The sequence below is a fragment of the Phyllobates terribilis genome, unplaced genomic scaffold (genome assembly GCF_046119375.1).
Source record: "Phyllobates terribilis strain yellow unplaced genomic scaffold, ASM4611937v1 Scaffold_629__1_contigs__length_933511, whole genome shotgun sequence".
In the NCBI taxonomy this organism is placed as follows: Eukaryota; Metazoa; Chordata; class Amphibia; order Anura; family Dendrobatidae; genus Phyllobates; species Phyllobates terribilis.
Genome location: NW_027363389.1, coordinates 916,118 through 929,479, shown reverse-complemented (window position 1 = coordinate 929,479; position 13,362 = coordinate 916,118). Strand labels below are relative to the sequence as shown.

Sequence of the window (13,362 nt, the reverse complement as noted above, 5' to 3'; positions counted from 1 at the left end):
GTTTTAAATGTTTTGGAGATAGTAGTATTCGTATGGATGGTGTAAAGTGTGAAGAGGGTGCAATCAAGATTTTGGGCGTATTATTTAATGATGACTTAAAAGGGAATGAAAGTTGGGAAGAGTGTGGTATGCGGGTTGAACGTAAATTGAATTTTTGGCGAATGAGAGAATTGACTCTGCGTGGTAAGGTGTTAATTATCAAAGCAGTGATTCTCCCTATCCTGCTTTATGTGGCGACTGTTTTTCCTTCTCCTTACAGGAAAATTAAGAGAATAGAGAAGTTGGTATTCACATTCCTGTGGTGTAGTAAGATGGAGAAGTTGAAGCGGGAGAGCCTTTTTAAGGCTTGTCAGCATGGTGGGCTGGCCTTTCCCAATATTGAAGTTTTTTTAGGCCTTAATTATATTAAGACTGTGGTTATTTTGCTGGGTAAAGGCAATAAAGGTGCTTTTATGGCTAATTATTCTGCTGGATGGATGTTGTATGGGTTATGCTGGAGGAAGAGAGATGCGAGTGTGCCTGTGGCCTTTAAGTGTCCTGTTTGGTATGAGGTGATTGAGAAATTTGTGAGAAAGCATGATTTGTTGAGTGTGGGAATGAATGATTTTAGAATGACCAAGAATGTGGTGAAAAGAATGAGTGCAAATGAGGTAGAGTGTAATATTGTTGGGCTGAGAGGGAATGAGGTTTCAGATGCATGGAAGAAGTTAGATACGTATGGGATGTCAAACAAACAGAAGGATGTTGTGTGGATGACTTTACATAATATTTTACCTGTGAGAGAAGTGCAGAAGAAAAGAGAGTTGATAAGAACAGATGTGTGTCCGACAGTGGGATGTGGTGGTTGTGAGACTGTCAGGCATGTTATGTGGGATTGTGAGTACGCGTACAGTGTGTGGAAGTGTGTAGGTGGATTGTGTAAGGGTTTAGCAGGCGTGAATTTTGTGGATTGGCGTGTGGCGATGTTTGGAATTGGTGCGTGTAGTCGGTCTAAAGATAGAATTTTATGGTTGATAATGGCTTGTGTGATGGAGAGTTTGTGGGATGCAAGGAACCTTGGACTTTTCAAAAGGAAATCTTTATCAGTGAATGAATGTGTTAGACTTATTCTTTCAAGACTATACCTGATATATAAGTTGGACAGCAGAGGCGGTGGTGGCACAGATGCCGAAGGGATTTGGAAATTTAAAAAGTGGCATTACCTTATCAAATACCAGTGATTTTTTTCTTTGTGAAGTTTCTGCATTTGTGTTACGTAAAGGATGTTCCCTTGTGATTATATTTCGTCTTATACTACTGCTAAATAAATAGAACCATGATGATGAGAAGTTTTAAGTAGCAAATTTTGGAGAAATTCATACTGTTTGCTAAAAAACTAAACTGAATGGTTTAAAAAAAAAAAAAAATCTGTTCTTATCAGTTTAATATCTGATACGTCCCCTATCTGGGGACCATATATTAAATGGATTTTTAGAACAGGGAGATGGAAAAAGAGCTTGCTCTGTCCACTCCACGCATTGACCTGGTATTGCAGTATCTCCAGGACCGGTGCACCCCTTCTTTAATGCAGTTTCTAAAATCAGAAAGAATTGAATTCAATGTTTTTTGTTCATTTTGCTTGTTTGTCGGATTTTGGGATGGACTCTTTGGCTTTGCTTTTCTTCTCCTCATTGGATTTTTCATGTTCAAAGTTGCAGAAGCCAGATTACAAGCTCATTTTGGTTCAACTTCAGCAACTGTGCATTGCATTGCCATGTAATGTGATGCAATGCTATCTTTCCAGCTCTCCCTTTTTACTTCCTTTTGGATAAACAGACATATTAGGCAAGCATTTTGGAGCTTTCACCTAAATAACTACAGGTGGTGAGATAAGCTGCACAATATAATTGACATTTCAGTATATTGTTGCACACACACCATCTATTTAGCAAATGCCCTTGTTATCAACAGCAGCCTTTTAAACTCACCTGAGCTAACAGGTATGTGCGCTGGTTACTCTGCTGCGCTTAAAATTTCTTTTTTGGTTTGCTACAATGCCTTTTCTGAAACGTTGTCTCCTTCTGCTGGAACACTGACTTCTTTCATTTAATGCCTGCAGACTATAAAAGAGAACCCAACCCAAAAAGTTTGGTTGATTAGTCTGTGGCATTCTGTTAAACTGTTGCTTATGGCGGTCTCTGTGAGCTTCTCAGCGACATTCAGCCAGCCAGGTATCCTGCCTGCAGTAGATGGAATGTGGCAATGGAACGCTGGCTGCGCGTGTCATAATAGGCTCTGAGCCTTTATATACCTGTGCACAGCAGCAGCCACCTTCAGTCTGCTGCTGGACAGCCAGCAGCAGCAGGAGAGGTATGTAATCAGGAGCCCTCCTGCTAAGGGTAGACAGCTGCTCGTTCCACCCCACCCCCCGCCTTAATTGGTTCTCCTCCCTTCCAACGGTGTTGAGGCGGGTGGGAACAGCAGGGGGTGAAGGTGCTGTGTTTAAAGAGGTGGAGTTATGCAGATCTAAAACGCGTGGATTGCAGCAGCAGCAAGCCGAAAAGTGCAGGCATGTAAGGGATCTAGAGGTTGACAACATGTCTTCTTAACGGGAGTCCAGGAGCTCATCTCCACAAATGGACTTTTCAGGATCCTTGGGTGGCTCCGTAGTTTGAAACCAATTCTGGTTATCGCTTCTCGGCCTTTTGGCTAAGATCAAGTGTAGTATCTGTTCTTATCAGTTTAATATCTGATACGTCCCCTATCTGGGAACCATATATTAAATGGATTTTTAGAACAGGGAGATGGAAAAAGAGCTTGCTCTGTCCACTCCACGCATTGACCTGGTATTGCAGTATCTCCAGGACCGGTGCACCCCTTCTTTAATGCAGTTTCTAAAATCAGAAAGAATTGAATTCAATGTTTTTTGTTCATTTTGCTTGTTTGTCGGATTTTGGGATGGACTCTTTGGCTTTGCTTTTCTTCTCCTCATTGGATTTTTCATGTTCAAAGTTGCAGAAGCCAGATTACAAGCTCATTTTGGTTCAACTTCAGCAACTGTGCATTGCATTGCCATGTAATGTGATGCAATGCTATCTTTCTAGCTCTCCCTTTTTACTTCCTTTTGGATAAACAGACATATTAGGCAAGCATTTTGGAGCTTTCACCTAAATAACTACAGGTGGTGAGATAAGCTGCACAATATAATTGACCTTTCAGTATATTGTTGCACACACACCATCTATTTAGCAAATGCCCTTGTTATCAACAGCAGCCTTTTAAACTCACCTGAGCTAACAGGTATGTGCGCTGGTTACTCTGCTGCGCTTAAAATTTCTTTTTTGGTTTGCTACAATGCCTTTTCTGAAACGTTGTCTCCTTCTGCTGGAACACTGACTTCTTTCATTTAATGCCTGCAGACTATAAAAGAGAACCCAACCCAAAAAGTTTGGTTGATTAGTCTGTGGCATTCTGTTAAACTGTTGCTTATGGCGGTCTCTGTGAGCTTCTCAGCGACATTCAGCCAGCCAGGTATCCTGCCTGCAGTAGATGGAATGTGGCAATGGAACGCTGGCTGCGCGTGTCATAATAGGCTCTGAGCCTTTATATACCTGTGCACAGCAGCAGCCACCTTCAGTCTGCTGCTGGACAGCCAGCAGCAGCAGGAGAGGTATGTAATCAGGAGCCCTCCTGCTAAGGGTAGACAGCTGCTCGTTCCACCCCACCCCCCGCCTTAATTGGTTCTCCTCCCTTCCAACGGTGTTGAGGCGGGTGGGAACAGCAGGGGGTGAAGGTGCTGTGTTTAAAGAGGTGGAGTTATGCAGATCTAAAACGCGTGGATTGCAGCAGCAGCAAGCCGAAAAGTGCAGGCATGTAAGGGATCTAGAGGTTGACAACATGTCTTCTTAACGGGAGTCCAGGAGCTCATCTCCACAAATGGACTTTTCAGGATCCTTGGGTGGCTCCGTAGTTTGAAACCAATTCTGGTTATCGCTTCTCGGCCTTTTGGCTAAGATCAAGTGTAGTATCTGTTCTTATCAGTTTAATATCTGATACGTCCCCTATCTGGGAACCATATATTAAATGGATTTTTAGAACAGGGAGATGGAAAAAGAGCTTGCTCTGTCCACTCCACGCATTGACCTGGTATTGCAGTATCTCCAGGACCGGTGCACCCCTTCTTTAATGCAGTTTCTAAAATCAGAAAGAATTGAATTCAATGTTTTTTGTTCATTTTGCTTGTTTGTCGGATTTTGGGATGGACTCTTTGGCTTTGCTTTTCTTCTCCTCATTGGATTTTTCATGTTCAAAGTTGCAGAAGCCAGATTACAAGCTCATTTTGGTTCAACTTCAGCAACTGTGCATTGCATTGCCATGTAATGTGATGCAATGCTATCTTTCTAGCTCTCCCTTTTTACTTCCTTTTGGATAAACAGACATATTAGGCAAGCATTTTGGAGCTTTCACCTAAATAACTACAGGTGGTGAGATAAGCTGCACAATATAATTGACCTTTCAGTATATTGTTGCACACACACCATCTATTTAGCAAATGCCCTTGTTATCAACAGCAGCCTTTTAAACTCACCTGAGCTAACAGGTATGTGCGCTGGTTACTCTGCTGCGCTTAAAATTTCTTTTTTGGTTTGCTACAATGCCTTTTCTGAAACGTTGTCTCCTTCTGCTGGAACACTGACTTCTTTCATTTAATGCCTGCAGACTATAAAAGAGAACCCAACCCAAAAAGTTTGGTTGATTAGTCTGTGGCATTCTGTTAAACTGTTGCTTATGGCGGTCTCTGTGAGCTTCTCAGCGACATTCAGCCAGCCAGGTATCCTGCCTGCAGTAGATGGAATGTGGCAATGGAACGCTGGCTGCGCGTGTCATAATAGGCTCTGAGCCTTTATATACCTGTGCACAGCAGCAGCCACCTTCAGTCTGCTGCTGGACAGCCAGCAGCAGCAGCAGCAGGAGAGGTATGTAATCAGGAGCCCTCCTGCTAAGGGTAGACAGCTGCTCGTTCCACCCCACCCCCCGCCTTAATTGGTTCTCCTCCCTTCCAACGGTGTTGAGGCGGGTGGGAACAGCAGGGGGTGAAGGTGCTGTGTTTAAAGAGGTGGAGTTATGCAGATCTAAAACGCGTGGATTGCAGCAGCAGCAAGCCGAAAAGTGCAGGCATGTAAGGGATCTAGAGGTTGACAACATGTCTTCTTAACGGGAGTCCAGGAGCTCATCTCCACAAATGGACTTTTCAGGATCCTTGGGTGGCTCCGTAGTTTGAAACCAATTCTGGTTATCGCTTCTCGGCCTTTTGGCTAAGATCAAGTGTAGTATCTGTTCTTATCAGTTTAATATCTGATACGTCCCCTATCTGGGGACCATATATTAAATGGATTTTTAGAACAGGGAGATGGAAAAAGAGCTTGCTCTGTCCACTCCACGCATTGACCTGGTATTGCAGTATCTCCAGGACCGGTGCACCCCTTCTTTAATGCAGTTTCTAAAATCAGAAAGAATTGAATTCAATGTTTTTTGTTCATTTTGCTTGTTTGTCGGATTTTGGGATGGACTCTTTGGCTTTGCTTTTCTTCTCCTCATTGGATTTTTCATGTTCAAAGTTGCAGAAGCCAGATTACAAGCTCATTTTGGTTCAACTTCAGCAACTGTGCATTGCATTGCCATGTAATGTGATGCAATGCTATCTTTCTAGCTCTCCCTTTTTACTTCCTTTTGGATAAACAGACATATTAGGCAAGCATTTTGGAGCTTTCACCTAAATAACTACAGGTGGTGAGATAAGCTGCACAATATAATTGACCTTTCAGTATATTGTTGCACACACACCATCTATTTAGCAAATGCCCTTGTTATCAACAGCAGCCTTTTAAACTCACCTGAGCTAACAGGTATGTGCGCTGGTTACTCTGCTGCGCTTAAAATTTCTTTTTTGGTTTGCTACAATGCCTTTTCTGAAACGTTGTCTCCTTCTGCTGGAACACTGACTTCTTTCATTTAATGCCTGCAGACTATAAAAGAGAACCCAACCCAAAAAGTTTGGTTGATTAGTCTGTGGCATTCTGTTAAACTGTTGCTTATGGCGGTCTCTGTCAGCTTCTCAGCGACATTCAGCCAGCCAGGTATCCTGCCTGCAGTAGATGGAATGTGGCAATGGAACGCTGGCTGCGCGTGTCATAATAGGCTCTGAGCCTTTATATACCTGTGCACAGCAGCAGCCACCTTCAGTCTGCTGCTGGACAGCCAGCAGCAGCAGCAGCAGGAGAGGTATGTAATCAGGAGCCCTCCTGCTAAGGGTAGACAGCTGCTCGTTCCACCCCACCCCCCGCCTTAATTTGTTCTCCTCCCTTCCAACGGTGTTGAGGCTGGTGGGAACAGCAGGGGGTGAAGGTGCTGTGTTTAAAGAGGTGGAGTTATGCAGATCTAAAACGCGTGGATTGCAGCAGCAGCAAGCCGAAAAGTGCAGGCATGTAAGGGATCTAGAGGTTGACAACATGTCTTCTTAACGGGAGTCCAGGAGCTCATCTCCACAAATGGACTTTTCAGGATCCTTGGGTGGCTCCATAGTTTGAAACCAATTCTGGTTATCGCTTCTCGGCCTTTTGGCTAAGATCAAGTGTAGTATCTGTTCTTATCAGTTTAATATCTGATACGTCCCCTATCTGGGGACCATATATTAAATGGATTTTTAGAACAGGGAGATGGAAAAAGAGCTTGCTCTGTCCACTCCACGCATTGACCTGGTATTGCAGTATCTCCAGGACCGGTGCACCCCTTCTTTAATGCAGTTTCTAAAATCAGAAAGAATTGAATTCAATGTTTTTTGTTCATTTTGCTTGTTTGTCGGATTTTGGGATGGACTCTTTGGCTTTGCTTTTCTTCTCCTCATTGGATTTTTCATGTTCAAAGTTGCAGAAGCCAGATTACAAGCTCATTTTGGTTCAACTTCAGCAACTGTGCATTGCATTGCCATGTAATGTGATGCAATGCTATCTTTCTAGCTCTCCCTTTTTACTTCCTTTTGGATAAACAGACATATTAGGCAAGCATTTTGGAGCTTTCACCTAAATAACTACAGGTGGTGAGATAAGCTGCACAATATAATTGACCTTTCAGTATATTGTTGCACACACACCATCTATTTAGCAAATGCCCTTGTTATCAACAGCAGCCTTTTAAACTCACCTGAGCTAACAGGTATGTGCGCTGGTTACTCTGCTGCGCTTAAAATTTCTTTTTTGGTTTGCTACAATGCCTTTTCTGAAACGTTGTCTCCTTCTGCTGGAACACTGACTTCTTTCATTTAATGCCTGCAGACTATAAAAGAGAACCCAACCCAAAAAGTTTGGTTGATTAGTCTGTGGCATTCTGTTAAACTGTTGCTTATGGCGGTCTCTGTGAGCTTCTCAGCGACATTCAGCCAGCCAGGTATCCTGCCTGCAGTAGATGGAATGTGGCAATGGAACGCTGGCTGCGCGTGTCATAATAGGCTCTGAGCCTTTATATACCTGTGCACAGTAGCAGCCACCTTCAGTCTGCTGCTGGACAGCCAGCAGCAGCAGCAGCAGGAGAGGTATGTAATCAGGAGCCCTCCTGCTAAGGGTAGACAGCTGCTCGTTCCACCCCACCCCCCGCCTTAATTGGTTCTCCTCCCTTCCAACGGTGTTGAGGCGGGTGGGAACAGCAGGGGGTGAAGGTGCTGTGTTTAAAGAGGTGGAGTTATGCAGATCTAAAACGCGTGGATTGCAGCAGCAGCAAGCCGAAAAGTGCAGGCATGTAAGGGATCTAGAGGTTGACAACATGTCTTCTTAACGGGAGTCCAGGAGCTCATCTCCACAAATGGACTTTTCAGGATCCTTGGGTGGCTCCGTAGTTTGAAACCAATTCTGGTTATCGCTTCTCGGCCTTTTGGCTAAGATCAAGTGTAGTATCTGTTCTTATCAGTTTAATATCTGATACGTCCCCTATCTGGGGACCATATATTAGATGGATTTTTAGAACAGGGAGATGGAAAAAGAGCTTGCTCTGTCCACTCCACGCATTGACCTGGTATTGCAGTATCTCCAGGACCGGTGCACCCCTTCTTTAATGCAGTTTCTAAAATCAGAAAGAATTGAATTCAATGTTTTTTGTTCATTTTGCTTGTTTGTCGGATTTGGGGATGGACTCTTTGGCTTTGCTTTTCTTCTCCTCATTGGATTTTTCATGTTCAAAGTTGCAGAAGCCAGATTACAAGCTCATTTTGGTTCAACTTCAGCAACTGTGCATTGCATTGCCATGTAATGTGATGCAATGCTATTTTTCTAGCTCTCCCTTTTTACTTCCTTTTGGATAAACAGACATATTAGGCAAGCATTTTGGAGCTTTCACCTAAATAACTACAGGTGGTGAGATAAGCTGCACAATATAATTGACCTTTCAGTATATTGTTGCACACACACCATCTATTTAGCAAATGCCCTTGTTATCAACAGCAGCCTTTTAAACTCACCTGAGCTAACAGGTATGTGCGCTGGTTACTCTGCTGCGCTTAAAATTTCTTTTTTGGTTTGCTACAATGCCTTTTCTGAAACGTTGTCTCCTTCTGCTGGAACACTGACTTCTTTCATTTAATGCCTGCAGACTATAAAAGAGAACCCAACCCAAAAAGTTTGGTTGATTAGTCTGTGGCATTCTGTTAAACTGTTGCTTATGGCGGTCTCTGTGAGCTTCTCAGCGACATTCAGCCAGCCAGGTATCCTGCCTGCAGTAGATGGAATGTGGCAATGGAACGCTGGCTGCGCGTGTCATAATAGGCTCTGAGCCTTTATATACCTGTGCACAGCAGCAGCCACCTTCAGTCTGCTGCTGGACAGCCAGCAGCAGCAGCAGCAGGAGAGGTATGTAATCAGGAGCCCTCCTGCTAAGGGTAGACAGCTGCTCGTTCCACCCCACCCCCCGCCTTAATTGGTTCTCCTCCCTTCCAACGGTGTTGAGGCGGGTGGGAACAGCAGGGGGTGAAGGTGCTGTGTTTAAAGAGGTGGAGTTATGCAGATCTAAAACGCGTGGATTGCAGCAGCAGCAAGCCGAAAAGTGCAGGCATGTAAGGGATCTAGAGGTTGACAACATGTCTTCTTAACGGGAGTCCAGGAGCTCATCTCCACAAATGGACTTTTCAGGATCCTTGGGTGGCTCCGTAGTTTGAAACCAATTCTGGTTATCGCTTCTCGGCCTTTTGGCTAAGATCAAGTGTAGTATCTGTTCTTATCAGTTTAATATCTGATACGTCCCCTATCTGGGGACCATATATTAGATGGATTTTTAGAACAGGGAGATGGAAAAAGAGCTTGCTCTGTCCACTCCACGCATTGACCTGGTATTGCAGTATCTCCAGGACCGGTGCACCCCTTCTTTAATGCAGTTTCTAAAATCAGAAAGAATTGAATTCAATGTTTTTTGTTCATTTTGCTTGTTTGTCGGATTTGGGGATGGACTCTTTGGCTTTGCTTTTCTTCTCCTCATTGGATTTTTCATGTTCAAAGTTGCAGAAGCCAGATTACAAGCTCATTTTGGTTCAACTTCAGCAACTGTGCATTGCATTGCCATGTAATGTGATGCAATGCTATTTTTCTAGCTCTCCCTTTTTACTTCCTTTTGGATAAACAGACATATTAGGCAAGCATTTTGGAGCTTTCACCTAAATAACTACAGGTGGTGAGATAAGCTGCACAATATAATTGACCTTTCAGTATATTGTTGCACACACACCATCTATTTAGCAAATGCCCTTGTTATCAACAGCAGCCTTTTAAACTCACCTGAGCTAACAGGTATGTGCGCTGGTTACTCTGCTGCGCTTAAAATTTCTTTTTTGGTTTGCTACAATGCCTTTTCTGAAACGTTGTCTCCTTCTGCTGGAACACTGACTTCTTTCATTTAATGCCTGCAGACTATAAAAGAGAACCCAACCCAAAAAGTTTGGTTGATTAGTCTGTGGCATTCTGTTAAACTGTTGCTTATGGCGGTCTCTGTGAGCTTCTCAGCGACATTCAGCCAGCCAGGTATCCTGCCTGCAGTAGATGGAATGTGGCAATGGAACGCTGGCTGCGCGTGTCATAATAGGCTCTGAGCCTTTATATACCTGTGCACAGCAGCAGCCACCTTCAGTCTGCTGCTGGACAGCCAGCAGCAGCAGCAGCAGGAGAGGTATGTAATCAGGAGCCCTCCTGCTAAGGGTAGACAGCTGCTCGTTCCACCCCACCCCCCGCCTTAATTGGTTCTCCTCCCTTCCAACGGTGTTGAGGCGGGTGGGAACAGCAGGGGGTGAAGGTGCTGTGTTTAAAGAGGTGGAGTTATGCAGATCTAAAACGCGTGGATTGCAGCAGCAGCAAGCCGAAAAGTGCAGGCATGTAAGGGATCTAGAGGTTGACAACATGTCTTCTTAACGGGAGTCCCGGAGCTCATCTCCACAAATGGACTTTTCAGGATCCTTGGGTGGCTCCGTAGTTTGAAACCAATTCTGGTTATCGCTTCTCGGCCTTTTGGCTAAGATCAAGTGTAGTATCTGTTCTTATCAGTTTAATATCTGATACGTCCCCTATCTGGGGACCATATATTAAATGGATTTTTAGAACAGGGAGATGGAAAAAGAGCTTGCTCTGTCCACTCCACGCATTGACCTGGTATTGCAGTATCTCCAGGACCGGTGCACCCCTTCTTTAATGCAGTTTCTAAAATCAGAAAGAATTGAATTCAATGTTTTTTGTTCATTTTGCTTGTTTGTCGGATTTTGGGATGGACTCTTTGGCTTTGCTTTTCTTCTCCTCATTGGATTTTTCATGTTCAAAGTTGCAGAAGCCAGATTACAAGCTCATTTTGGTTCAACTTCAGCAACTGTGCATTGCATTGCCATGTAATGTGATGCAATGCTATCTTTCTAGCTCTCCCTTTTTACTTCCTTTTGGATAAACAGACATATTAGGCAAGCATTTTGGAGCTTTCACCTAAATAACTACAGGTGGTGAGATAAGCTGCACAATATAATTGACCTTTCAGTATATTGTTGCACACACACCATCTATTTAGCAAATGCCCTTGTTATCAACAGCAGCCTTTTAAACTCACCTGAGCTAACAGGTATGTGCGCTGGTTACTCTGCTGCGCTTAAAATTTCTTTTTTGGTTTGCTACAATGCCTTTTCTGAAACGTTGTCTCCTTCTGCTGGAACACTGACTTCTTTCATTTAATGCCTGCAGACTATAAAAGAGAACCCAACCCAAAAAGTTTGGTTGATTAGTCTGTGGCATTCTGTTAAACTGTTGCTTATGGCGGTCTCTGTGAGCTTCTCAGCGACATTCAGCCAGCCAGGTATCCTGCCTGCAGTAGATGGAATGTGGCAATGGAACGCTGGCTGCGCGTGTCATAATAGGCTCTGAGCCTTTATATACCTGTGCACAGCAGCAGCCACCTTCAGTCTGCTGCTGGACAGCCAGCAGCAGCAGCAGCAGGAGAGGTATGTAATCAGGAGCCCTCCTGCTAAGGGTAGACAGCTGCTCGTTCCACCCCACCCCCCGCCTTAATTGGTTCTCCTCCCTTCCAACGGTGTTGAGGCGGGTGGGAACAGCAGGGGGTGAAGGTGCTGTGTTTAAAGAGGTGGAGTTATGCAGATCTAAAACGCGTGGATTGCAGCAGCAGCAAGCCGAAAAGTGCAGGCATGTAAGGGATCTAGAGGTTGACAACATGTCTTCTTAACGGGAGTCCAGGAGCTCATCTCCACAAATGGACTTTTCAGGATCCTTGGGTGGCTCCGTAGTTTGAAACCAATTCTGGTTATCGCTTCTCGGCCTTTTGGCTAAGATCAAGTGTAGTATCTGTTCTTATCAGTTTAATATCTGATACGTCCCCTATCTGGGGACCATATATTAAATGGATTTTTAGAACAGGGAGATGGAAAAAGAGCTTGCTCTGTCCACTCCACGCATTGACCTGGTATTGCAGTATCTCCAGGATCGGTGCACCCCTTCTTTAATGCAGTTTCTAAAATCAGAAAGAATTGAATTCAATGTTTTTTGTTCATTTTGCTTGTTTGTCGGATTTTGGGATGGACTCTTTGGCTTTGCTTTTCTTCTCCTCATTGGATTTTTCATGTTCAAAGTTGCAGAAGCCAGATTACAAGCTCATTTTGGTTCAACTTCAGCAACTGTGCATTGCATTGCCATGTAATGTGATGCAATGCTATCTTTCTAGCTCTCCCTTTTTACTTCCTTTTGGATAAACAGACATATTAGGCAAGCATTTTGGAGCTTTCACCTAAATAACTACAGGTGGTGAGATAAGCTGCACAATATAATTGACCTTTCAGTATATTGTTGCACACACACCATCTATTTAGCAAATGCCCTTGTTATCAACAGCAGCCTTTTAAACTCACCTGAGCTAACAGGTATGTGCGCTGGTTACTCTGCTGCGCTTAAAATTTCTTTTTTGGTTTGCTACAATGCCTTTTCTGAAACGTTGTCTCCTTCTGCTGGAACACTGACTTCTTTCATTTAATGCCTGCAGACTATAAAAGAGAACCCAACCCAAAAAGTTTGGTTGATTAGTCTGTGGCATTCTGTTAAACTGTTGCTTATGGCGGTCTCTGTGAGCTTCTCAGCGGCATTCAGCCAGCCAGGTATCCTGCCTGCAGTAGATGGAATGTGGCAATGGAACGCTGGCTGCGCGTGTCATAATAGGCTCTGAGCCTTTATATACCTGTGCACAGCAGCAGCCACCTTCAGTCTGCTGCTGGACAGCCAGCAGCAGCAGCAGCAGGAGAGGTATGTAATCAGGAGCCCTCCTGCTAAGGGTAGACAGCTGCTCGTTCCACCCCACCCCCCGCCTTAATTGGTTCTCCTCCCTTCCAACGGTGTTGAGGCGGGTGGGAACAGCAGGGGGTGAAGGTGCTGTGTTTAAAGAGGTGGAGTTATGCAGATCTAAAACGCGTGGATTGCAGCAGCAGCAAGCCGAAAAGTGCAGGCATGTAAGGGATCTAGAGGTTGACAACATGTCTTCTTAACGGGAGTCCAGGAGCTCATCTCCACAAATGGACTTTTCAGGATCCTTGGGTGGCTCCGTAGTTTGAAACCAATTCTGGTTATCGCTTCTCGGCCTTTTGGCTAAGATCAAGTGTAGTATCTGTTCTTATCAGTTTAATATCTGATACATCCCCTATCTGGGGACCATATATTAAATGGATTTTTAGAACAGGGAGATGGAAAAAGAGCTTGCTCTGTCCACTCCACGCATTGACCTGGTATTGCAGTATCTCCAGGACCGGTGCACCCCTTCTTTAATGCAGTTTCTAAAATCAGAAAGAATTGAATTCAATGTTTTTTGTTCATTTTGCTT

General features: G+C 44.1%; 10 non-coding genes across 10 annotated transcripts; all 10 read left to right on the top strand.

The window, feature by feature from the left end:
• Positions 1-1,371: 1,371 nt before the first annotated feature.
• Positions 1,372-1,559, top strand: LOC141234087 (U2 spliceosomal RNA). Its single transcript, XR_012300101.1, has one exon. It is a non-coding gene; the product is annotated as a U2 spliceosomal RNA (small nuclear RNA).
• Positions 1,560-2,668: 1,109 nt separating this feature from the next.
• On the top strand, positions 2,669-2,859 carry LOC141234033 (U2 spliceosomal RNA). The gene has a single exon (XR_012300055.1). It is a non-coding gene; the product is annotated as a U2 spliceosomal RNA (small nuclear RNA).
• A 1,109-nt stretch (positions 2,860-3,968) lies between these two features.
• Positions 3,969-4,159, top strand: LOC141234032 (U2 spliceosomal RNA). The gene has a single exon (XR_012300054.1). It is a non-coding gene; the product is annotated as a U2 spliceosomal RNA (small nuclear RNA).
• A 1,115-nt stretch (positions 4,160-5,274) lies between these two features.
• LOC141233982 (U2 spliceosomal RNA) lies at positions 5,275-5,465 on the top strand. The gene has a single exon (XR_012300006.1). It is a non-coding gene; the product is annotated as a U2 spliceosomal RNA (small nuclear RNA).
• Positions 5,466-6,580: 1,115 nt separating this feature from the next.
• On the top strand, positions 6,581-6,771 carry LOC141233981 (U2 spliceosomal RNA). The gene has a single exon (XR_012300005.1). It is a non-coding gene; the product is annotated as a U2 spliceosomal RNA (small nuclear RNA).
• Positions 6,772-7,886: 1,115 nt separating this feature from the next.
• Positions 7,887-8,077, top strand: LOC141234005 (U2 spliceosomal RNA). Its single transcript, XR_012300028.1, has one exon. It is a non-coding gene; the product is annotated as a U2 spliceosomal RNA (small nuclear RNA).
• Positions 8,078-9,192: 1,115 nt separating this feature from the next.
• On the top strand, positions 9,193-9,383 carry LOC141234003 (U2 spliceosomal RNA). The gene has a single exon (XR_012300026.1). It is a non-coding gene; the product is annotated as a U2 spliceosomal RNA (small nuclear RNA).
• Positions 9,384-10,498: 1,115 nt separating this feature from the next.
• On the top strand, positions 10,499-10,689 carry LOC141233979 (U2 spliceosomal RNA). The gene has a single exon (XR_012300003.1). It is a non-coding gene; the product is annotated as a U2 spliceosomal RNA (small nuclear RNA).
• Positions 10,690-11,804: 1,115 nt separating this feature from the next.
• On the top strand, positions 11,805-11,995 carry LOC141233986 (U2 spliceosomal RNA). The gene has a single exon (XR_012300010.1). It is a non-coding gene; the product is annotated as a U2 spliceosomal RNA (small nuclear RNA).
• A 1,115-nt stretch (positions 11,996-13,110) lies between these two features.
• On the top strand, positions 13,111-13,301 carry LOC141234014 (U2 spliceosomal RNA). Its single transcript, XR_012300037.1, has one exon. It is a non-coding gene; the product is annotated as a U2 spliceosomal RNA (small nuclear RNA).
• Positions 13,302-13,362: the final 61 nt, after the last annotated feature.